Genomic DNA, 26,056 nt, shown 5'->3' with positions numbered 1-26,056 from the left:
CCCCAAGCCAGGAGCGATTTCAGAGCTCATAGCCAGGAGTAACCCCTGAGCGTCAAACTGGTGTGGCTCCAAAAAAAAAAGTTTATGAGACAGAGTGTGTCACTTTCTAATAATCAAGAGATATGTACATCAAAAAGAAATTAAACACCTAAATATATGTTCAAATACTTAAAACAGAATTTAAGAGAGACATAACATCAAAATCAGTAGTAGTTGGTGACTTCTACACAGCTATATCACCTTAGATAGATCAACCAGGCTAAAACTCAACAAAAATATATCTCTTTGAAGGAAGAAATGGAAGATAGGGGCTTAATAAATATATAGTACATATATAAATTTTTATCTCCATAAAAGCTGAATACTCATTTTTCTATAATGCGCAAGAAATATTCTTCAAGAGAGAACACTATCTCTATAAAATAAAAAGAATAGAAATTGTATCAAGTGTCTTCCGTGATGCACCAAAAATAGAAATGAATTACAAACAGAAACAGAGATATAGGCTCAGGCACAGCACTTCAGAGGTCTTGGCTGCCAAACTACAAGTGAAGGTGGAGGGCTGGAGACATTTATATAGTCATTGTCATCACCACATTTAGGAGCGGAAAAGCACAGGAGGTCACTGGCCATCATAGACCTCTTTTTAAAAATCCTGAAATTCTAGCATCCCAACCCACCCTATGCACAATGGGGAATAGGGAAACTAAGGAAGACTTCAACAGCTGGGGATATGGAGAGAAATTCTAAGAGCTTTCCAAGTTCACCAAAACGCACGAATTTCAGAGACAAGTACCTAAAATCAGTATTAAATGTCTTAGCAATAGAATTCAAAGAAATTAAGAAATCCTTAGACAAGCAGTTCATACAACTCAAAGAAGAGCTCTATCAGAAGATGAAAGTCCATAAAAACAGAACAAAGGGAACAAAAAACATGCTAGCAAGCCACAGCAGCAGAATTACACTAATAGCCCATTCCCAAGAGGTTTGGGAGACAGGACAGGAAACAAACACACACAGGTTCTCACAGTCAGGCCCCACTGGGCCGGTGCAGATTTTCGTAGCCTGACGTCACAAAGAGGAGACCTGCCTTCTGTGAAGTACTGCTTATAGCCGGTTTTCACTTTCAGTCCCTCGTGTTCTGGCACCTTGAATGAGCCTCTGGGAGTGCAAATTTTCTGGGCCTTTTTGGCCCACTACCAAGAGGTTTAAAAGACAGGACAGAAGACAAACACACACAGTCAGCACTCATAGTTTCTCACAGTCGGGCCCCACTGGGCTGGTGTAGATTTTTCTTATTCTTTATTTTTTATTTAAACAACTTTATTACATACATGATTGTGTTTGGGTTTCAGTCATGTAAAGAACACCACCCATCACCAGTGCAACATTCCCATCACCAATGTCCCAAATCTCCCTCCCCCCAACCCAACCCCCACCTGTACTCTAGACAGGCTTTCTATTTCTATCATACATTTTCATTATTAGGATAGTTCAAAACTTAGTTATTTCTCTAACTAAACTCATCCCTGTTTGTGGTGAGCTTCATGAGGTGAGATGTAACTTCCACTCTTTTCTCTTTTGTGTCTGAAAGTTATTATTGCAAGAATGTCTTTCATTTTTCTTAAAACCCATAAATGAGTGAGACCATTCTGTGTCTTTCTCTCTCCCACTCTGACTTATTTCACTCAGCATAATAGATTCCATGTAAATCCATGTATAGGAAAATTTCATGACATCATCTCTCCTGATGACTGCATAATATTCCATTGTGTACATGTACCACAGTTTCTTTAGTCATTCTTCTGTTGAAGGGTATCTTAGCTGATTCCAGAGTCTTGCTATGGTAAATAGTGCTGCAATGAATATAGGGGTAAGGAAGGGATTTTTGTATTGTATTTTTGTGTTCCTAGGGTATATTCCTAGGAGTGGTATAGCTGGGTCGTATGGGAACTCGATTTCCAGTTTTTGGAGGAATCTCCATATTACTTTCCATAAAGGTTGAACTAGATGGCATTCCCACCAGCAGTAGATAAGAGTTCCTTTCTCTCCACATTCCCGCCAATACTGCTTGTTCTCATTCTTTGTGATGTGTGCCAATCTCTGGGGTATGAGCTGGTACCTCATAGTTGTTTTGATTTGCATCTCCCTGATGATTAGTGATGTGGAGCATTTTTTCATGTGTCTTTTGGCCATTTGTATTTCTTCTTTGTCAAAGTGTCTGTCCATTTCTTCTCCCCATTTATTGATGGGGTTAGATGTTTTTTCTTGTAAATTTCTGTCAGTGTCTTATATATTTCGAAGAATAGCCCCTTGTCTGGTGGGTATTGGATGAATAATTTCTCCCACTCAGTGGGGGGCTCTTGTATCCTGGGTGCTATTTCTTTTGAGGTGCAGAAGCTTCTCAGTTTAATATATTCCCATCTGTTAATCTGTGCTTTCACTTGCTTAGAGAGTGCAGTTTCAACTTTGAAGATGCCTTTAGTCTCAATGTCCTGGAGTGTTTTACCTACGTGTTGTTGTACATATCTTACAGTTTTGGGTCTGATATCGAGGTCTTTCATCCAGTTGAATTTTACCTTCATACATGATGTTAGCTGGGGGTCTAAGTTCAACTTTTTGCAAGTGGCTAGCCAGTTGTGCCAACACCACTTGTTGAAGAGGGTTTCTTTGCTCCATTTAGGATTTCTTTATCAAAAATTAGGTAATTGTATGTCTGGGGAACATTCTCTGTGTATTCAAGCCTATTCCACTGATCTGAGTGCCTGTCTTTTTTCCAATACCATGCTGTTTTGATAACTATTGCTTTGTAGTACAGTTAAAAGTTGGAGAAAGTAATTCCTCCCATATTCTTTTTCCCAATGATTACTTTAGCTATTCTAGGTTGTTTATTGTTCCAAATAAATTTTAAAAGTGCCTGATCCACTTCTTTGAAGAATGTCATGGGTATCTTTAGAGGGATCGCATTACATCTATACAATGCTTTGGGGAGTATTGCCATTTTGATTATGTTAATCCTGCCAATCCATGAGCAGGGTATGTGCTTTCATTTCCACATGTCCTCTCTTATTTCTTGGAGCAGAGTTTTATAGTTTTCTTTGTATACATCCTTCACATTTTTAGTCAAGTTGATTCCAAGATATTTGCGTTTGTGTGGCACTGTTGTGAATGGGGTTGTTTTCCTTTTTTTTTAAACACTAGTCTTTCTTTTTTTTATTTAAACACCGTGATTGCAAACATGATTATAGTTGTATGATTAATGTCATTTAAAGAACACCCCCTTTCACCAGTGCAACATTCCCACCACCAATTTCCCAGATATCCCCCCTCCCCACCCCCCCACATCTGTACTCGAGATAGGCTTTCAGGGGTTGTTTTCTTAATATCCGTTTTTTCCTTATTACTAATGGTGTGTATAAAGGCCATTGATTTTTGTGTGTTAATTTTGTAGCCTACCACCTTGCTATATGAGTCTATTGTTTCGAGAAGCTTTTTTGTAGAGACTTTGGGGTTTTCTAGGTAGAGTATGATGTCATCTGCAAACAGCGAGAGCTTGACTTCTTTCTTTTCTATCTGGACTCACTTGATACCTTTTTCTTGCATAATCGCTATAGCAAGTACTTCCAGAGCTATATTGAATAGGAGTGGTGAGAGAGGACAGCCTTGTCTTATGCCCGAATTTAGAGGAAAGGCTTTCAGTTTTTCTCCATTGAGGACAATGAGGCTTGTGGTAGATGGCCTTAACTATATTGAGAAAGGTTCCTTCCGTTCCCGTCTTCCTGAGAGTTTTGATCAAGAATGGGTGTTGGACCTTATCAAATGCTTTCTCTGCATCTATTGATATGATCATATGATTTTTATTTTTCTTGTTGTTGATGTTGTGTATTATGTTGATAGATACACGGATATTAAACCATCCTTGCATTCCTGGGATGAAACCTACTTGATCGTAGTGGATAATCTTCTTAATGAGGCACTGAATCCTATTTGCCAGGATTTTGTTGAGGATCTTTGCATCTCCATTCATCAGCGATATTGATCTGTAATTTTCTTTTTTCATAGCATCTCTGTCTGGTTTAGGTGTCAAGGTAATATTGGCTTCATAAAAGCTATTTGGAAGTGTTTTTGTTAGTTCAATTTCATGAAAGAGTCTTTCCAGGATTGGTAGTTTTTCCTCTTGGAAAGTTTGAAAGAATTCATTAGTGAATCCATCTGGGCCTGGGCTTTTGTTTTTGGGCAGATATTTGATTACCATTTTAATTTCATCAATAGTGATGGCGGTGTTTAGATATGCTACATCCTCTTCCTTCAACCGTGGAAGATTATAAGAGTCCAAGAATTTATCCATTTCTTCCAGGTTCTCATTTTTAATGGCGTAGAGTTTCTCAAAGTAGTTTCTGATTACCCTTTGTATCTCTGCCATATCAGTAGTGATCTCTCTTTTTTCATTCCTAATACGAGTTATCAAGTTTCTCTCTCTCTCTCTTTGTTAGTTTTGCCAGTGGTCTATCAATCTTGTTTATTTTTTCAAAGAACCAACTTCTGCTTTCGTTGATCTTTCGGATTGTTTCTTGGGTTTCCACTTTGTTGATTTCTGCTCTCAGCTTTATTATTTCCTTCTGTCTCCCTATTTTTGGGTCCTTCTGTTGAGCACTTTCTAGTTCTTTGAGCTGCATCATTAAGCTACTCAGGTAAGCCCCATTTTTCCCTTCTGATGTGTGCTTGCAAAGCTATAAATTTTCCTCTCAGTACTGCTTTTGCTGTGTCCCATAAGTTCTGATAGTTTGTGTCTTTATTATCATTTGTTTCCATAAACCTTTTTATTTCCTCCTTGATTTTATCTCGGACCCAATGGTTATTGAGTATGAGGCTGTTTAACTTCCAAGTGTTAGTTTTTCTTCTGTGTCCCTTTGGAATTCACAAATAATTTCAGAGCCTTGTGGTCAGCGAAGGTAGCCTGCAAAAATTTTACCCTCTTGATATTATGGAGGTATGTTTTATGTGCCAGATGTAGTCTATCCTGGAAAATGTCCCATGTACTTTGGAGAAGAATGTGTATCCTGGTTTTTTGGGGATGGAGTGTCCTATATATATCCACTAGGCCTCTTTCTTCCATTTCTCAGGTCTAGTATATTCTTGTTGGGTTTCAGTCTGGTTGACCTATCAAGTGTTGACAGAGCCGTATTGAGGTTCCCAACAATTATTGTGTTGTTATTGATATTATGTTTCAGATTTGTCAACAATTGTATTAAATATTTTGCTGGACCCTCATTCGGTGCATATATGTTTAGGAGAGTAATTTTTTCCTGCTCTACATACACCTTGATTAATATAAAATGTCCATCTCTGTCCCTTACAGCCTTCCTGAGCATAAAGTTTGCATTATCTGATATTAGTATGGCCACTCCAGCTTTTTTATGGGTGTTGTTTGTTTGGATAATTTTTCTCCAGCCTTTGATTTTGAGTCTGTGTTTGTTCTGACTATTCAGGTGCATTTCTTGTAGGCAGCAGAAGGTTGGATTGCATTTTTTGATCCATTTTGCCACTCTGTGTCTCTTAAATGGTGCATTTAATACATTGACGTTGAGAGAAGGAATTGTCCTGGGATTTATTGCCACCTTTATATCAAAATTTGGTGTGTCTTTTGGTTAGTCTTGTCTTAAATTAGGTCTTTCAGTTTTCCTCTTAAGACTAGTTTTGAGTCTGTAAAGTTTCTGAGCTGTATTTTGTCATGTATTCTTCCATCAAACCGGAAAGAAAGTTTTGATGGGTACAGTATTCTAGGTGAAGCATTCATTTAATTCAGTCCTGTCACAACATCCCACCACTGCTTTCTGGCCTTGAGTGTTTCTGGTGACAGGTCTGCTATAAATCTCAAGGATGCTCACTTGAATGTAATTTCCCTTTTTGATCTTGCTGTTTTCAGAATTCTGTCTCTATCTGTGAGATTCATCATTGTGATTAGGATGTGTCTTGGGGTAGTTTTTCTGGGGTCTCTTTTGGTTGGTACTCTTCGAGCATGCAGGATTTGATCACATATAGTTTTTAGTTCTGGAAGTTTCTCTTTAATGATGTTCTTGACCATTGATTCTTCCTGGAAAATTTCTTCCTGGGTCTCTGGGACTCCAATGATTCTTAAGTTGTTTCTGTTGAGCTTATCATAGACCTCTAATTTCATCTATTCCCATTTTTTGACTAATTTTTCTATTGTCTGTTCATTTGATTTATTTTTTTTTCAATTTCTCCCACTGTATGGAATTGTTATTTATCTCATCTTCCACAGCACCAATTCTATTCTCAGCTTCTGTTACCCTGTCCCAGAACTTATCCATTTTGTCATTCACTTCGTTTACTGAGTTTTTCAGGCCTGTTAGTTGACATGTTATTTCAGTTTGGAGTTTCGTGATTTCTGTCTTCATATTTTCTTGTTTCTTCTAAGTGTTCTGTTCAACTCGATCCATGGTTTCTTTGAGTGCTTTGAGAATCTTCCATATTGCTTGTCTAAAGTCCTTATCTGAGAGGTTGATTAGTTGGTTGGTCATTATCTGGTCATCAGAGTTGTCATCTTCATTTTCTATGTCTGATGCTGGCCTGCATTGTTTCCCATTGTCACACTTATATTGTGGGTTTTTCTACGTGTTGTGGTGGTATTCATTGGCTAAATGATGTATGCAGCCACACTCCTCTGGCTCCACCCTTTCTGGGTGGGTCAACTTGCCTCCAAGGGAGGGGAGTCCTCCGTGGATGAAGCCTCTCACAGGATCAAATCTTAGGCCTGAGCATGCAGCATAGATTGTTTGGAGAGAAATGCTGGGCTTCAGTGATCCAGCACAGTTCTTAGTGTGATTTTTTTCTTATTCCGATGGTGTTCTTTCCTTAGAAAGAGCGCACGGCTGCTCTGCTTTGCTATGTGGCCTTGCTCTTCTGGAGCCTCTTTTTGGCCCACTCCCAAGAGTTTCACATGACAGGACAGGAGACAGACACACTTAGGCAGCACTTACAATTTTTCACAGTCGGGCCCCACTGGGCAGGTGTAGTTTCATAGATTTTCCCAAGCTGACATCATAACCAGGGGACCTGGTTTCTGCAAAGTACTACTTATAGCCAGTTTTCACATTAGGAAGCAGTTCCTTGTTGTTCCCGCCCTAGAATGAGCTTCTGGAAGAACAAGTTCTCTGGAGCCTCTTTTTAGCCCACTCCCAAGTATTTCACGCGACAGGACAGGAGACAGACACGCACAGGCAGCACTCACAATTTTTCACAGTCGGACCCCACTGGGCAGGTGTAGTTTCATAGATTTTCCCAGCCTGACATCACAAACAGGGGACCTGGCTTCTGCAAAGTACTGCTTATAGCCGGTTTTCACGTTATGAAGAAGTTCCTTGGCGTTCCTGCCCTAGAAGCTTCTGGGAGAGCAAGTTTTCTGGAGCTTCTTTTCAGCCTACTCCCAAGAGTTTCACGCAACAGGACAGGAGACAGACACACACAGCAGCACTCACAATTTTTCACAGTCGGGCCCCACTGGCTGGTGTAGATTTTTCAAGCCTGACATCACAAACAGGGGCTTCTTACACTTTTTTTGTGGCTCTTCTGTGTTCCAGGCGGCCACTCCAGGAGTCAGGACTCTGCTCCTAATTTCTGTTAATGCACGCCCTGTGTGGCTCTCAAAATAAATTTCCATTGTGGTTTTGGTGAGATTTGGCTCAGTAGAAAAAAAGGTTGGAGATTAGATTGCATCAGCATTCCTGTTGGCAGTCTTGCCTGCTTCAGAGATTGGTCGGGCTGTACACAGACTGATTACTGCTAGTTTCTACGGGGAGTCAGAGGTGTGCAGAAGCCATCTTGGGCCATGCTGTTCCCAGACGCCTGAGATTGGATTGCATCAGTGTTCCTGCCTAAGGCCTTGCCTGCTTCAGAGGTAGATCGGGCCATACACAGACTGATTCCTCCCGGTTTCCACTGGGTGTCAGAGGTGCTCGAGAGTCATCTTGAGCCTTGCTGTCCCAGAAGCCTGAAAATGGATTTCTTCAGCATTCTTACTAATGGACCTGCCAATGAAAACCACCACAACACGTAGAAAAACCCACAATACAACTTTAAAAATGGGGAAACAACACAGGACAACACCAGGCAATGAAAATGAAGATGGCAATTCTGAAGACCCAAAAACGGCCAAACACTTAGTCTCTCAGATATGCAGTTTAGAGAAGAAATATGAAGGATGTTCACAGTACTCAAAGTATAGAAGAGAACACTAATAAGAATCAAGAAAATATGAAGATAGAAATCAAAAAACTACAAACTGAAATATCAGGTGAAATAACATGTCAGAAAAACTCAGTAGACAAATTGAATGAAAAAATGGATGAGGTCTTCAGCAGGGTAATAGCAGCTGAGGATAAAATTAGTGTGCTGGAAGATGAGATGTATAACTCCATACAGCAGAAGATATTGGGAAAAGCCTTAAAGCAAGTGATCAGACAATGGAAAAATTACTCAAAGAATGTGAAAAATGAAAATAGAAGTCTTTGATAAGCTCCACTGAAATAACTTAAGAATTGTTGGAGTCCCAGAGACCCAGAAAGAAAATCTCCAGGAAGAATAAATGGTCAAAAACATCATTAAAGAGAAACTACCAGAGCTAAAGAATAAATGTGACCAACTTCTGCATGCCCAAAGATTACCAACTAAAAGAGACCCCAGGAAAAACACCCCAAGACAAATCCTAGTCACAATGACAAATCCCACAGATAAAGACAGAATTCTGAAAGCAGCAAGATCAAAAAGGTAAATTACATTCAATTACTTGAGATTTACAGCAGTCCTGTCACCAGAAACACTCAAGGCCAGAAGGCAGTGGTGGGACATAATGACAAAACTCAATGAAATAAATGCTTCGCCTAGAATACTGCACCCAGCCAAACTCACTTTCAGGTTCGAAGGAAGTATACATGACTTCACAGATAAAGAACAGCTCAGAAACTTTACAGACTCAAAGCCAGCTTAAAAGAAAAACTGGAAGATCTACACTAAGACAAGATTGACAAACAGACACACCTAACTTCAATAGAAAGATGGCACTAAATCCCATGACAATTCTTTCTCTCAATATCAATGGACTAAATGCACCAGTTAAGAGACACAGAGTGGCTAAATGGATAAAAAAAAAAAACCTCAATACAACCTTCTGCTACCAATAAGAAACACACCTGAATAGTCAGAACAAACATAGACTCAAAATAAAAGGCTGGAGGAAAATCATCCAAGCAAAGAATACCCATAAAAAAGCTGGAGTGGCCATATTAATATCACATGATGCAATACAATTGTTGACAAATCTGAAAAGAATATTAATAACAACACATTAATTGTGGGAGACCTCAATATGGCTTTGTCAACACTTAATAGGTCAACCAGACTGAAACCCAACAAGTATATACTAGACCAGATAAGAAAAATGGAAGAAAGAGGCCTAGTAGATATTCATAAGGATGCTCCACCCCCAGAAACTTGATACACATTCTTCTCCAATGTACATGGGTCATTCTCCAAGATAGACCATGTGCTGCTACAAAAAACATACCGCCATAATATCAAGAGGATAGAAATTTTGCAGGCTACCTTCGCTGACCACAAGGCTCTGAAGTTATATCTGAACTACAAAGAGACACAGATAAAAAAAAACTTTAACACCTGGAAATTAAACAGTCTAGTACTGAACAACCAGTGGGTCCCAGATGAAATCAAAGAGGAAATCAAAACTTTATGGGAAACAAATGACAAAAAAGACACAAACTATCAGAACATATGGGACACAGCAAAAGCGGTCCTGGAAGGAAAATTTCTAGCTTTGCAAGCACACATAAGGAAGACGGGGCATACCTGAATAGCTTAATGAAACAGCTCATAGATTTAGAAAGTGCTCAACAAAAGAAACCAAAGATAGGGGGACAGAAGGAAATAACAAATCTGAGAGCAGAAATCAACAAAGTGGAAACCCAAAAGCAATCCAAAAGATCAACAAAAGCAGAAGTTGGTTCTTCAAAAAAATAAAAAAAGATTGATAGACAATTGGCAAAACTAACAAAGAAAGAGAGAGAAACTTGATAACTCATATTAGAAATGAAAAAGGGCAGATCACTACTGATAATGCAGAAATTCAAAGGGTAATCAAAAACTACTTAGAGAAACTTTATGCCACTAAATTAGAACCTGGGGGCCTGCATGCCTGTCCCCAGAGTGAGTGCAGTGCCCTGAGACCACTCCACCTGGGCACGCAGGGACCCCTGCGTCCGCAACCCCCCACGCCAGTGCCCAGGATGAGTGAATTCCCCTGAGGCCACTCTACATGGGTGCACGGAGACCTCTGTACCCGCCAGCCTGCATACCTGTCCCCAGAGTGAGTGCAGTGCCCTGAAGCCGCTCCACCTGGGCACGCAGGACCCCTGCATCTGTGACCCACCACGCCAGTACCCAGGGTGTGCATATTCCCCTGGGGCCGCTCCACATGGGTGCACAGAGACCCCCTTACCCATTGCCTCACTCTCCTGTCCCCAGAGATCACCCTACCTGACCTGAGCTTAGACAGGGGAGTGAAGTTCCCTGGCACGTAGCCGGTCAGGCTACTCTCTGCACCACTGGGACAGGCTGGGACCAATAGACTGGGTGAGCTTGGGCCTGCCACCTGGACCTTTGGGTAACCTAGAGCAGCCTACCCCCCTGAGCCCCGAAGTGGACCTGAGACTCCCCAAGGGCTGAGGGCAGCTACCGGGTAGGTTTGGCTGGGGGAATTACTTCTGCTGAAGCTCGGAGGGGGCGGAGCTTTATTGACTCCCAGATAGGGGAGAGAACAGATAGCTAGGCTCAACAGCGCCTGCAACCATTGTTGCCAGGGACAGAACTACACCAGCTGACAGGAATAAAGAGAAGGAAATTGACCAGACCCACTGAAGGAAAGCTGACATCCAGGTAGCAGAGCGGGGGGAGAAAAAGCTAGACTCAAAAGTGCCCTCCACCATTGTGGCCAGAAGAGGACTAGCACTAGCTGGCAACAAAAGGGCAAAGCCACGGATCAGGCCACAAAAAGAGCACAGGAGGAGACAAACTTCAGCGAGCTCGCCCAACAGTCCCTCTAGAACCACCCTCAGAGAGGGGACCCATCCCACGCCATAGGGGATCAAAACAGGCTGAATTTAGAAGGTACAGCACTCCAAAGCACACCAATAAATGCAAAGAAATATGAGTAAATCAAGGAGAACCCTAACATCTACAGATACGAAGACAAACCCTAGCAAGTTTCCAAGTCCACCAAAATGCACAGATCCATGGGAAGGTGACCTAAAAGCAGCCATGAGGAAGAAAATGCAAGAATTGATAAAAGAAATAAAAGAAACACTAGCTACAGAGTATAAGAAATCTATGGATGAACAAAGCCAAATTAAAGAATAAATGTTAAAGAACATGAGAGATTCCATACAAAAAGAATTGAAGGAATTAAAACACAAAGTAACAAGCCTTACAAGCAGAAACACAGAGTTGGAGAAGCACATTGAAGAACTCAAAGGAAAACTGCAAACAAAAAATTATCAAGAAACCAACAAAGAAATAAAAGGCAAAGCACTGGAAGGAAAAGTCCAGTATCTAATTAACAAGGACAAAAAAAAACAATCTAAGAATTGTGGGTATACCAGAAGGGGAGGAAGTAGGGAAAAAGGAAGAAAAGGTAGTCAGGGAGATAATAGCAGAAAACTTCCCCATCCTCTAGAAAGCAACTTCAGTGCTAATCCAGGAAGTGAAGAGAGTCCCTAATAAAATAGACCCAAATAAACCAACACCAAGACATATAGTAATCCAAATGGCAAAAAAAAAAAAAAAGAGAAAGATGAACTCCATAAAGCAATAAGGGAGAAAAAACCTCAAGTACAAAGGAAGGGACATAATAATCAAACCAGATCTCCCATTTGAAATAATACAAGCAAGAAGACAGTGGAATGACATATTTAAACAACTGAATGAAAGAAATTTCCAACCCAGGGTCCAATACAGATGACTGGCTGCTAGAACTATGACCAGACTGAATATATCTTGGGACCAATAAAAAAAACCTAGTCTAGGGTTTGAACTACGACCTGCACAATAACCATGATCCCCAGTTCCAAAGGTCTGGCAGAGACAATTGCAACGGAATGGGGCTTTTGGAAACACAAAGAAAGACGCTATCCTAGGTGCCATCCTAGGTTCAGTGAAAAGACCAAGACCACCAACCACAGAAGATGGATTAAAATGACACTGAGGGAACCGAACTTCTAGAACCACAAAGAAAGACTTCATCATAAGTCCCACTACTGGACCTGTGTAGATACTGAGATCGCTATATACAGAGGTTTGATTTTATCACCCAGGACAGAGCAAAAGTCTTCCAAACACCATTAAAGCACCACCGGGAGAGTAAATGATCCTGAACACAGTCTATAGTTAATCCCATGACAATATACTCCAAGGTTGGAGAAACCCCATATCTCTTAGGCTAACTGAATTCCTTTTTGAATGACCCCAATATTTACTGTGCCAGGGCAGGAGGGAAAAAACAAAAAGCACAAAACATTGCTTATTTTTATATATTATTTTTTATCTTCATTTATTATTATTATTTTTATTTACCTATCTATTTTTGGTCAATTTCTTTGTTTTGGTGTGGTTATTGAAGTTGTTGCCCCCATTTATACTTATTTTTTTCTCTTCTTTTCTTTTCTTTCTTTATGTGCTCTGCCATGTTTCTTATCTCAAGACCATGGCTTTCTCTGTGTGTGTGTGTGTGTGTGTGTGTGTGTGTGTGTGTGTGTGTGTGTGTGGTGCTTATCGGTATTGTTGGAGTTCTCACTGGATATTTGACACTTTGGCGTATTTTTGGCGTATTAGACTTTTAGCCCAGTTTATTACTTTTCACTTCTTCAAATAAAACCACATAACTTGAACTATGTAGTCCTTCCTCCCAGTTAGAAGGGGAAATAAGGGAGGTACATATACACAATGGAATATTGTGCAGCTGTCAGGAGAGATGAAGTCATGAAATGTTCCCATACATGGATGTACATGGAATCTATTATACTCAGTGAAATAAGTCAGAGAGAGAGAAAGACACAGAAGAGTATCACTCATTTATGGGTTTTAAGAAAAATGAAAGACATTTTTGCCGTAAGTTTTAGAGACAAAAGAAAGGAGGGCTAGAAGTTCCAGCTCACCTCATGAAGCTCACCACAAAGAGTGATGAGCTTAGTTAGAGAAATAACTATATGGAGAACTATCCTAAAAATGATAATGTCTTAGGGAAATAGAAAGCCTGTGTAGAGTACAGGCAGGGGTGGGGTAGGGACGAGGGATATTTGGAACATTGGTGATGGGAATGCTGCACTGGTGATGGGGGGGTTCTCTTTACATGACAGAAGCCCAACCACAATCATGTTTGTAATCAGGGTGTTTAAATAAAATAGTATAACCCCCCCAAATCAGGTTGCCCACCGCTGGCCTAGAATCCAGAGTTTCTACACCCTTGAAGCATACTGTTATGGGATAAACTACAGACTTCATACACGCCTATTATCAAACCCCAAGGTCTTTTTATGGTTCCAGAAAACTTTCTTCTCAGTTGTGGTTGACAAAATTAGTCCTCTGTAGCTAAAGACCTTTCTATTTCAATGGGTCATAGGACAAAGTCTAGGATAGAGTCTTTTGTTATGGTTCTAGGAAATCTGTAATGTCACGTTTGTTGTAGTCAGCCTTCTGTAGTTAGTGACCTTGGTTTTTGCACAGATCCTGGGTGGAAGTTTAGGAGTCTTTGCTTATGGTACCAGAAGTTCTTCTCAGTCACTGTTGTCAAAGTCAGAACTCTGGGATTAGCGATCTTGGTTTTTCTACCAATACTAGGTCAAGGCATAGACTGGGATCTTTCTTATTGGTTCCAGAAAAAACTTCTACACAGTTGTGGTCGTCATAATCTGTCTTCTGTAATTAGTGATCTTGGTTTTTGCACAGATAAAAGGACAGCATGTCTTCTTATTTCATCTTACCATTAGGTGATGAGATAGGGCAATCTTTTTTGTATCAAGTTTTTGCTCTTTCCTCATTATCAGGTTGTTGAGTCAACCTGTCGCAAGTTGGTGCCAGAGCTGTATTAGGGATATCTCAGGGGTAGTTTGATTCCTGTTGCTGTTGTATAGAGCTGTGTCTGTTTTTTGTTTGTTTGTTTGTTTGTTTTTTTGGGTCACACCCTGTGGCGCTCAGGGATTACTCCTGGCTCTATGCTCAGAAATCACTCCTGGCAGGCTCAGGGTACCATATGGTATGCCGGGATTTGAATCACCGACCTTCTGCATGAGAGGCAAACACCTTACCTCCATGCTATCTCTCTGGCCCCGCTGTGTCTGATCTTTGGGATATGGGGTTCAGGATTGGATGGCCACTGTTTGATCATATGGAGTCGGGTCCTCATGACATTTGTTCAGAGTGGGAAGTATTATAAAATATATTATAAAATGTAAGGGCTCGGGGGGGGGGGAATGTAAGGGCTCTCCCTTCAAGAGATGAATAACTAAAGAAACTGTGGTACATATACACAATGGAATATGATGCAGCCATCAGGAGAGATGAAGTCATGAAATTTTCCTATACATGGATGTACATGGAATCTGTTATACTGAGTGAAATAAGTCAGAGAGAATGGTCTCACTCATCTAATTTTAAGAAAAATAAAAGACATTCTCTTCCAATAATTTTTGGAGACAAAAGAGATGAGGGCTGGAAGTTCCAGCTCACCTCATGAAGCTCACCACAAAGAGTGATGAGTTTAGTTAGAGAAATAACTCCATTGAGAATGAGGGAAATAGAAATCCTGTCTTGAATACAGGCAGGGGTGGGGTGGAGAGGAGGGAGATTTGGAACATTGGTGATAGGAATGTTGCACTGGTGATGGGGGGTGTTCTTTACATGACAGAAGCCCAACCACAATCATGTTTGTAATCAAGGTGTTTAAAAAATATTATTTGAAAGAAGGAAAGAAAGAAAGAAAGAAAGAAAGAAAGAAAGAAAGAAAGAAAGAAAGAAAGAAAGAAAGAAAGAAAGAAAGAAAGAAAGAAAGAAAGAAAGAAAGAAAGAAGAAAGAAAGAGAGAAAGAGAGAGAGAGAGAGGGAGGGAGGGAGGGAGGGAGGAAGGAAGGAAGGAAAAAAGAAAGAAGAAAGAATAAAAAGAAGAAAGAAAGAAAAATGTAAGGCTCTTATACCTAGTAGATAAGAGTTCGTTCCTGAACATAATATATCTCCTTTTTTAATTATGCCTAAGAAAAAGGGAACAGTGTTGTAACTCTGCCCTGGATTTAGGTGTATCTACCTGAGACCCGCCCATTTCTGGGAGGGGTCTTGGGGAGCGGATATTACATTATCTTTACCTGCTAGAACCCTCCCATTTCCTGGGAGGGGTCTGGGAAAAGGTTAGATAAGGCTTTGACCCAGGGGATTAGGGTCTTGGGGCCTTTGCTAGCATGAAGATCAGAGGTAAGATGGCTGAAAGGAGTTAAGATGCAGGGCAAGCTAAGAATGGCATGCTAAATGGTTAGCAACCACATCTGTTGGCTAGGGCTGAATAAAGATGTTATCTCTCATTAAGTCTGCCTGTGAGTGAGTTCAATACCCGCCACGACCACCTAAAGATGATGACCTGACGGTTAATGGAGGATGGAGCCACGTGGTTCTAAGCCTAAAGACAAAGGCCTCCATTCACCATCCAAGTCCATCCTAAGGGCTTAATGCAACGTCCTGGCGCTTGAACTGTGATTTGAATCCTGGACCCAACGGATGGTGAGATTTCTGCTTTTTAGTTTACTTTTGGCTCTTTTCGGATGGACTGAGCCCAAAACCCTGGGCCACATGAAGCCATGTTCATAGATGGCCACAACCCCATCTCGGGGCAATATTATCAGAAAAACAGGGGAGGTGAAAACTCGTATGACTCCCATTCAAGGCCCAAAACTGAAACTTTGTTGCCAAAAATCCTTTTTCCAAAAACCTCGGCATCCTCAGAAACTGATGGAGGGCCTTAATTGGAAAAGGTTCAGAAAGAAAAAGCTTCCCTAAATGGAATGACTCCTGAGTATGACCTTTGGCTTGAATTTGGATTTTGACTTTAAAAATTTTAGACTGGACTTTTAGTTTGAATCACTTAGAACTCTGAACATCCAAAAGTGCCCTGCAGGAAAAGCTATGGCCAAGAAGCTGCAGCGGCTGTGGCAGCAGAACCTGCTTGCAAAGTGCCGCCCGGAGGGGTAAAAAGGCAGCTGCAATCAGCCAAGAACTCCAGCCCTGTGGAAGAAAATCAGCGGAAAGCGCCTAATCCGGCCCAAAGCGGCAAGCCTGGGATCCGCGCTCCAAATCAAAAAGATGAAACAGCGCAAGGGGACCAGCTGTGGGACAAACAGTGCGAACTTGCCTGCAGGAGCTCAAACTCCATGGCAATGAAGCCACATGGTAAAATCAGCGTTGGACAAACCAGCGTCTGGACCTATGGTTTTTAGGTGTAAGATTAAGTGGGTAGCCACATATTTTGCACAAGGTTGATTATGGGATAAGTTTTAGTTAGTTTGTAGTGTAAAATATTTTTAAAAAGGGGAGTAATAACAGCTTAGCTCAACTAAAAGATCTGATTTCTAACTGCCTGCATCTAACTTTTATCTAAGTCATCTTCTTGCTAATTTAATGTGTTTTATTGTTTTCCATAGTTAGTGTTTCCATTGGTATAATGAACTACTGTGTATTTTTATGTATTGAGCCTATTTTTAAAATGTATGTTATGTATTTATGCTGTAGTAGCTGTGTTTAGGGAAGGTTAAAAGGAACAGAAAGTTCCCCCAAAATAGTTTAAAAGTATAGGAACATGAAAGTTCCAGGATAGGGCTTGGTAAAAAAAAAAAAAAAAGACATTAAGGAAAATTTTAATTACAGGTGCATGGTATATTTTGCAGAAATGTTATGTTTTTAAAAGGGCTGGTATGTTAATTTTCACTTTATTACATTGTTGCTTTGGAAATATTACCAGCCTGTGGCTGAAGGCAGGGTCAGAATTACAAAAAGCTTCTATATTTCAGAGAAGGGGGAAATGTAACTCCACCCTGGATTCAGGTGTATCTACCTGAGACCCGCTCATTTCTGGGAGGGGTTTTGGGGAGAAGATATTTCGTTATCTTTACCTGCTAGAACCCTCCGATTTCCTGGGAGGGGTCTGGGAAAAGGTTAGATAAGGCTTTGACGCAGGAGATTAGGGTCTTTGGGCCTTTGCCAGCATGAAGATCAGAGGTAAGATGGCTGAAAGGAGTTAAGATCCAGGGCAAGCTAAAAATGGCATGTGTAAATGGTTAGCAACCACATCTGTTGGCTAGGGCTGAATTAAGATGTTATCTCTCATTAAGTCTGCCTGTGAGTGAGTTCAATACTCGCCGCGATCACCTAAAGATGATGACCTGATGGTTAATGGAGGATGAAGCCACGTGGTTCTGAGCCTAAGGACAAAGGCTACCATCCACCATCCAAGTCCATCTTAAGGGCTTAATACAACACAGTGTCATATTTCATTATTGGTGCCTTTGGGGTAAGAATTACAGGCTATATGGTCTCTGTGCCCTGTTTTTGATCTGACATTTTCTTCTAGAATTTTATACAAAGCAGAACCCAAAACAAGTGAAATTAACAATTATACGTAAATAAAAAATTTTTAATTAAAAAATTAACAATTAAAAAAGGATGGAGGAGGCTACCTATTCCTTTGCAAATAAACTCTATAACTATTCAGGTATAACTATTCAAGTATTGATCACACAACAAAAATATAAATATCCTCATTATGTCTTTTGAAATATTCTTGTGGAGGGGAGGTACATGGCACATTTTCATCCCACACCATAGTCTTGTTGATTTTGAGAAGTAGTTTGCAGCAGTAAGAGATCAGGTAGTGCCCTTAGACTGGAGGTCCTTCCGGAGTTGCATCCAGTAGCATACAACAGTCTACATTTGGGTGGGGGTGAAAAAAGGCCCTCATAAAATGAGTCAGCAGGCTTAGTGGTTGTAGCTTCTTGCTGGAACACGAGATTTAGGATCGAGGGGATGTTCTTTTGCTTCAGGAGCTGAATGTTGGCTTATTGGGGCAGGAAGTCAGTTTTGGTACCAACTGAGGGTAAAGAGGGTTAAATAGGGAGGGATAATGAATAAGAATTGGGGGGATGAGAGGATAGAAGGAGTTCTGAATTGGGGGAGAGATAACATAAGAGGGGCTATATACACTGTAGGCTTGGATTGTTTACAATATAGGTTTGGCTGACAAAGAAGATTCTATCATATACAAACTCATGCCCATATATAGACAGACATTAGAGATCCCTTCATAAATTGTTATTGGAGGCCTGGCCCTCATAGAATGGGTCTGAGCACCTAAGAAATTATTGAATTATGAAAAGATAAATAGATAGCTAAATTATACATTAGGAGATAAAGAAAGGAAAAAGTATGATTTGTGTGTTTGTATCCTGTCCTGTCTCCTAAACCTCTTGGGAGTGGGCCAAAAAGGACCCAGAAAATTCTCTCTCCCAGAGGCTCACTCAAGGGGCCGTAGTGCCAAGAACTGCTTCCTAATGTAAAAACCAGCAATAAGCAGTACTTCACAGAAGGCAGGTCCCCTGTTTGTGACGTCAGGCTGGGAAAATTTATGCCGGCCCAGTGGGGCCCGACTGTGAGAACCTGTGAGTGCTGCCTGTGTGTGCTTGTCTCCTGTCCTGTCTTCTAAACTTCTTGGGAGTGGGCCGAAAAGGACCCAGAAAATTCGCTCTCCCAGAGGCTCACTCAAGGGGCCAGAGTGCCAAGGAACTGCTTCCTAATGTAAAAACCGGCAATAAGCAGTACTTCACAGAAGGCAGGTCCCCTGTTTGTGACGTCAGGCTGGGAAAATCTGTGCCAGCCCAGTGAGGCCTGACTGTGAGAACCTGTGAGTGCTGCCTGTGTGTTTGTATCCTGTCCTGTCTCCTAAACCTCTTGGGAGTGGGCCAAAAATGACCCAGAAAATTCGCTCTCCCAGAGGCTCCAAAAGAGCACTTAGCTCCACTTCACTACAGGGCTGTGCACTCTTTCTACGGAAAGAACGCCACTCCAACAAGAAAAAAAATCACACTTAGAACTGAGCTAGATTACTGAAGCCCAATATTTCTCCCCGGACTGTCTTCTCTGCTGCATGCTCGGGCCTAAGATTTGATCCTGCATGAGGCTTTATCTACAGAGGGCTCCCCTTCCTTGGAGGCAAGTCGACCCACCCAGAAAGGGCAGAGCCAGAGGAGCGTAGCCGCACACATCATTTAGCCAATGAATACCACCACAAGTGTCACATGGGGAAACAACACAGGCCACATTCAGACATAGAGAATGAAGATGACAATTCTGATGACTGGAAGATGGCCAATCAACTAATCACTTTCAGATGAGGAATTTAGACAAGAAATATGGAAGATGCTCAAAAAACTCAAAGAAACCATGGATCGAGTTGAACAGAACACTAATAAGAACCAAGAAAATATGAAGACAGAAATCACAAAACTCCAAACTGAAATAACAGGTCAAATAACATGCCTGAAAACCTCAGTAAATGAATTGAATGACAAAATGGATGATCTCTCCAACAGGCTAACAGAAGCTGAGAATAGAATTGGTGCTGTGGAAGATGAGATAAATAACAACTCCATACAGCAGGAGAGATTGGGGGAAAAACTTAAAGCAAATGAACAGATAGTGGAAAAATTAGTCAAAGAATGGGAATAGATGAAAAAAATAGTCTATAATAAGCTCAACAGAAATAACTTAAGAATCAGTGGAGTCCCAGAGACCCAGGAAGAAAATTTCCAGGAAGAATTAATGGTCAAGAACATCATTAAAGAGAAACTTCCAGAGCTAAAGAATATATGCGATCAAATCCTGCATGCCCGAAGAGTACCAACTAAAACAGACCCCAGAAGAAACACCCCAAGACATCCTAGTCACAATGACGAATCCCACAGATAGAGACAGAATTCTGAAAACAGCAAGATCAAAAAGGGAAATTACATTCAAGGGAACATCATTGAGATTTACAGCAGACCTGTCACCAGTAACACTCAAGGCCAGGAAGCAGTGGTGGGACATAGTGACAAAACTCAATGAAATGAATGCTTCACCTAGAATACTGTACCCAGCAAAACTCACTTTCAGGTTTAACAGAAAAATTAATGGTTTCACAGACAAACAAAAGTTTAGAAACTTTACAGACTCAAAACCAGTCTTAAGAGAAAAACTGAAAGACCTAACTTAAGACAAGACTGACCAAAAGACACGCAAAATTTTAATATAAAGATGGCACTAAATCCCAGGATAATTCTTTCTCTCAATGTCAATGGACTAAATGCCCCAATTAAGAGACACAAAGTGGCTAAATGCATTGAAAAACTCAATCCAACTTCTGCTGCCTACAAGAAACGCATATGAATGGTCAGATCAAAAATAGACTTAAAAAAAAAAGGCTGGAGGAAAACTGTCCAAGCAAACAACACCAATAAAAAGGCTGGAGTGGCCATAATATTATCAGATGATACAAACTTTATACTTAGGAAAGTTGTAAGGGACAAAGATAGACATTTTGTATTAATCAAGGGATATGTACAGCAAGAAGAAATCACTCTCCTAAACATATATGCACCGAATGAGGGCCCAGCAAAATAGTTAATAAAATTGTTGACAAATCTGAAAAATAATATCAATAACAACACAATAATTGTGGGGGACCTCAACACGGCTTTGTGAACTCCATTTTTCTCCAATATACATGGGACATTCTCCAGGATAGACAACATGCTGGCACAAAAAACATACCTCCATAATATCAAAAAGATAGAAAATTTGCAGGCTACCTTCGCTGACCACAAGGCTCTGAAATTATATGTGAATTCCAAAGGGACACAGAAGAAAAACTTTAACACCTGGAAGTTAAACAGCCTAATACTGAATAACAAGTGGGTCCATGATGAAATCAAAGAGGAAATCAAAACTTTCCTAGAGACAAATTATAATAAAAAACAAACTATAAGAACTTATGGGACACAGCAAAAGCAATAATGAGAGGAAAAGTTATAGCTTTGCAAGCACACATCAGGAAGGAAGAAGGGGCCTACCTGAATAGCTTAATGATGCAGCTCATAGAATTAGAAAGTGCTCAGCAAAAGGACCTAAAAATAGGGAGACAGAAGGAAATAACAAAGCTGAGAGCAGAAATCAATGAAGTGGAAACACAAAAAACATTCTGAAAGATCAACGAAAGCAGAAGTTGGTTCTTCGAAAAAATATACAAGATCAATAGACCACTGGCAAAACTAACAGAAAGAGAGAGAGAAATATGATAACTCTTATTAGGAATGAAAAAAGAGAGATCACTCCTGATATGGTAGAGATTCAAACTGTAATTAGAAACTACTTTGAGAAACTCTATGCCACTAAAAATAAGAACCTGGAAGAAATGGATAAATTCTTGGACTCTTACAGTCTTCCACAGTTGAATGAAGAGGATGTAGCATATCTAAACACCCCCATCATTATTGATTAAATTAAAATGGTAATCAAATATCTGCCCAAACAAAAGCCCAGGCCCAGATGGATTCCTTAATGAATTCTTCCAAACTCTCCAAGAGAAACTACTACCAATCCAGGCAAGACTCTTTCATGAAATCGAAAATACAGGAACACTTCCAAATAGCTTTTATGAAGACAACATCACCTTGATACCTAAACCAGAGATGCTGCCAAAAATGAAAATTACAGACCAATATCGCTGATGAATGCAGATGCAAAGATCCTCAACAAAATTCTGGCAAACGGGATCCAATGCTTCATTAAGAAGACCATCCACTACAATCAAGTAGGTTTCATCCCAGGAAAGCAAGGCTGGTTTAACATCCGTAAATCTATCAACATAACACAAAACTCAACAACAAGAAAAATAAAAATCACATGACCATATCAATAGTTGCAGAGAAAGCATTTGATAAGATCCACAACACCCATTCTTGATCAAAACTCTCAGCAATATGGGAACCTTTCTCAATATAGTTAAGGCTATATACCACAAGCCAGTGGAAAATATTATCCTCAATGGAGAAAAACTAAAAGCCTTCCCTCTAAATTCTGGCACAAGACACAAGACACTATCCTAATAATGAGAATGTATGAGGGAAATAGAAAGCCTGTCTATAGTAGAAGCAGGGGTTGGGTGGGGAGGAGGGAGATTTGGGATATTGGTGATGGGATTGTTTCACTGGTGATGGGTGGTGTTCTTTACATGACTGAAACTCAAATACAATCATGTAGTAATCAAGGTGTTTAAATAAAATATATTTAAATAAATAATAAGTGAAAGAAGAGGGGGGAGAAATTGGGCAGGCATCTATGGGTTGGGAGATTTTCCCATCTCTAGGTACTTCATCAATGATAGAGGTAATCTTTGCTAAAGATTAGGGTTAGATAGTGGCTGAAGCATATTAGGATAAGCATAGTTTTCACATCTGTAATGCTACACAATGTGGTGGTGAGGACTATAAGAGGTGTCTTCCCTATATAGTATCATTTGCCATGTCTTATGAATTGAGGTTCCTTTCCTAAAAAGAAAATGACAGCATGGGCTTTATGTAATATAGATTGCATTGAAGAAAAAGAATAAAGGAGAGAAGGGAGGAAGAAATAAAAATAGGGGGAAAAGAAAAGGAAAGGAAATTGGATAATAGTAATTTGCAAAAACGTATTTGATGAGTGGGAACTATAACATAAGTCTGCTGTGCAAAGTTGTCTGTTTCCATGGTCTCAATGGTCCTATGCTTTGGGTCCAAATAGAAGACATAAACTAAAGAAAATGGGAAAATGGGAGTATTTTATCAATACATTGTCATAATGTTGTCTCATTCCTTCTGGGCATGCTTTACCCAGTTGATGACAGCCTCGAAGACTGGCTCCTCAGCATCTATCTGAATTTCATCACATTTGATCAGTTTTTCCACCTCTCTTTGACTCAGCAGAATGAATTCTTCATGTTGTACCACTTGGGAAAAATGCTTCTGGATGAATACTCCAGCTGCTTGCATGAAATCAACACAATTGTGAGTATCAGCACAATCGCGAATGCCCAAGCAATTAGAAGGGTCCAGTTGGCTTTCTAAAAATTCACAGCAGGCTTGCTTCACACCTTTCACCTGAAGCAAACAGGGCGTAGGGAGTGATTCTTGTACATTCTCCACCATTACATGTACTGTCACCATGTACATGAAGTCCAGGTGGATTTCCATGGTGGAAGCAGTTAAACCTTGGATATCAACGTGGTTTCCCCTTCTCTAAAAGCTCGCTAGTGAACATAGCACAAAAGTAAACACTACAGGCAGCCAGCACAATGTGGTGAGAGGGATAGTCTGCTCCACTTTGAATGGCACATCACAGAGGGTATTGCTCTTCCACAGGAATTCATCAAATTGATGATGGATTTAGCATGAGTGTTTGTCTGTATGTCCTTGGGGCCATAATGCCTCCCATCAAGCAATAGGGGGAAAGAATGAAAGGAGTCCTTAAATTCTCCAACTTCGTTTCCCAGCTGTGCCTGGCCCAACCACCACCCAGGGGTAGGGGTGGAACGCAGGGCTCACCAGAGCCGAACCAGACACTCTTTTATTGTTTTCATTTTTTATTTATTTTTTATTTCTCTCTCTATTTTTTTAAATTTCATTTGTTTTGGATCTACTTGGTATGAAATTCTAGAAGAAAAGGTCTTGCTTGGGATAATAGCTCAGTCAAAACCAGGGCACAGAGATTGTATAGCCTGTCATTCTTACCCCCAAATGCACCAGCAGTATAATATGGCACTGTTCCCTTAGACATACTAAAAAGGGGGAAATCTTATGTACTGAAACAAGCTCTGTCTACTATGGATAAGAACCCATAAATTGCTTGGGGCCAAAGCAGTGACGCAAGCAGTAAGGTGTCTGCATTGCACATGCTAGCCTAGGACAGATGGTGGTTCTATGCCCAGGTATCCTATATGGTCCCCCAAGCCAGGAGTGATTTCTGAACACATAGTCAGGAGTAACACCTAAGCGTCACTGGGTGTGGCTGAAAAACCAAAAAAAAAATTTATAATACAGGGGCACCTCCCACCCTGAACATGTGTCATGAAATCCTTATGAACGGACAGTGATCGTCCAAATCCCAAACCCCAGATCACAACCGTAAAACCGACAGTTCCTTGCAACAGCACCAGGAAACAAACTCCCCCATTCTGTTCTGGCACCAACTAGTGCCAGGTTGATACGACATCCTGATGACCAGGAAACAGCAACAACTTGATCTAAGAGCAGGTCGCCCTACCTCATCACCTAATGGTAAGATGAAATCAGAAGACACGTCATCCTTTGATATGTGCAAAAACTAGCCTAGGATTTGTACAAAAACCAAGATCTCTAGTTCCAGGGGTCTGACTTTGACAACTGCTATTGGACAGAACTTCTGGAACCACAAGGAAATACTCTATCCTAAACTTTATCCTAAGACTCATGCAAATACCAAGATCTCTAATTACCTAGGAATTATTTTGTCATCCATAACTGAGCAGAACATTTCCTGGCACCATAAAAAGACTTTGGGGTTCGATAATGAGCATGTCTGGAGCCTGTAGTTGTTTCCACGACAGTATGCTACAAGAGGGGAAAAACTCTATCTCTGAGGCCAGTGGTCGGCAAGCCATGGCTCACGAGCCACATGCAGCTCTTTACACTTTTAATGTGGCTCTTCTGTGTGCCGGGTGGCTGCTCCAGGAGTCAGGACTTTGCTCCTAGCCTCTGTCAGTGTGCACCCTGTGTGCAGCCCCAGTGGCTGATCCGAAGAGTATAAGATGATACCCAGTATCAACCCTAAACAAAGGTGTTCCCCCAACCTCATCCTTTCATAAACCTCTTCCTTTGATATGTTAAAGCCCACTGAATATGTATATCTCTCTCTCTCACTCTCTCTTGACCTGAAGCCTCCTGGTATTGGGAATTGGTTTTAATAAAGAAAGAGGTGTTCTAGCTTTTTGGGCTCTAGGCAGAGGGTACAAGTTAAAAGACATGGACTCCATGATCATTCTTTCCTGGCTAGCTTGGTTTATTATTTCTTTCCTGCTACCCTGCTTCTTCAGACCAGGTTGGGTGGGGGTTAGAAATACAGTGCCTGGAGTGATCTTAAAACACATATTTTATTTTGCACAAAAGTGGGCATCTTCCATGAAAGAATTCTCAACCCAGAGTTTTTTTCCGTGGATTCTCATGTTCAGAGTACTCATGCTTAAAGTTGTGAGCTAATGCCCTTAAATGCTGTTTTTCATATTTATTATGACTTTCTGCATAATAATATAATATAATATAAGTGCCATCAGAATTTTTTTGCAAGAGTGGAAACATTTCAATATCTCCTTCTGAGACACAGCTATCCCAGAATCAGATTCCTCTTTGAACATATCATCTATTGCCTCACTATAAAAACTACTTGTGTCCTGCTTCTGCCGGGCTCCCCTTGCCCCTGGGAGGGTCGGGAGACTCCGCCGACCGCGTGGATGGCCGCCCTGCTTCTGCCGGGCTCCCCTTGCCTCCAGGAAGGTAGGGAACCTCCGCCGACTGCGTGAACGGCTGCCCTGCTCCTGCCGGGCTCCCCTTGCCTCCGGGAAGGCAGGGAACCTCCGCCCGACTGCGTGAACGGCTGCCCTGCTCCTACTGGGTTCCACTTGCCCCTGGGAGGGTCGGGAGACTCCGCCGACCACGTGGACGGCCGCCCTGCTTCTGCTGGGCTCCCCTTGCCTCCGGGAAGGTAGGGAACCTCCGCTGACTGCGTGAACGGCTGCCCTGCTCCTGCTGGGCTCCTCTTGCCTCCGCCCGACTGCGTGAATGGCTGCCCTGCTCCTACTGGGCTCCACTTGCCCCTGGGAGGGTCGGGAGACTCCG

The sequence above is a fragment of the Suncus etruscus genome, chromosome 8, assembly GCF_024139225.1.
Source record: "Suncus etruscus isolate mSunEtr1 chromosome 8, mSunEtr1.pri.cur, whole genome shotgun sequence".
Lineage (NCBI taxonomy): Eukaryota > Metazoa > Chordata > Mammalia > Eulipotyphla > Soricidae > Suncus > Suncus etruscus.
Note: the sequence above shows the minus strand (reverse complement) of the source record.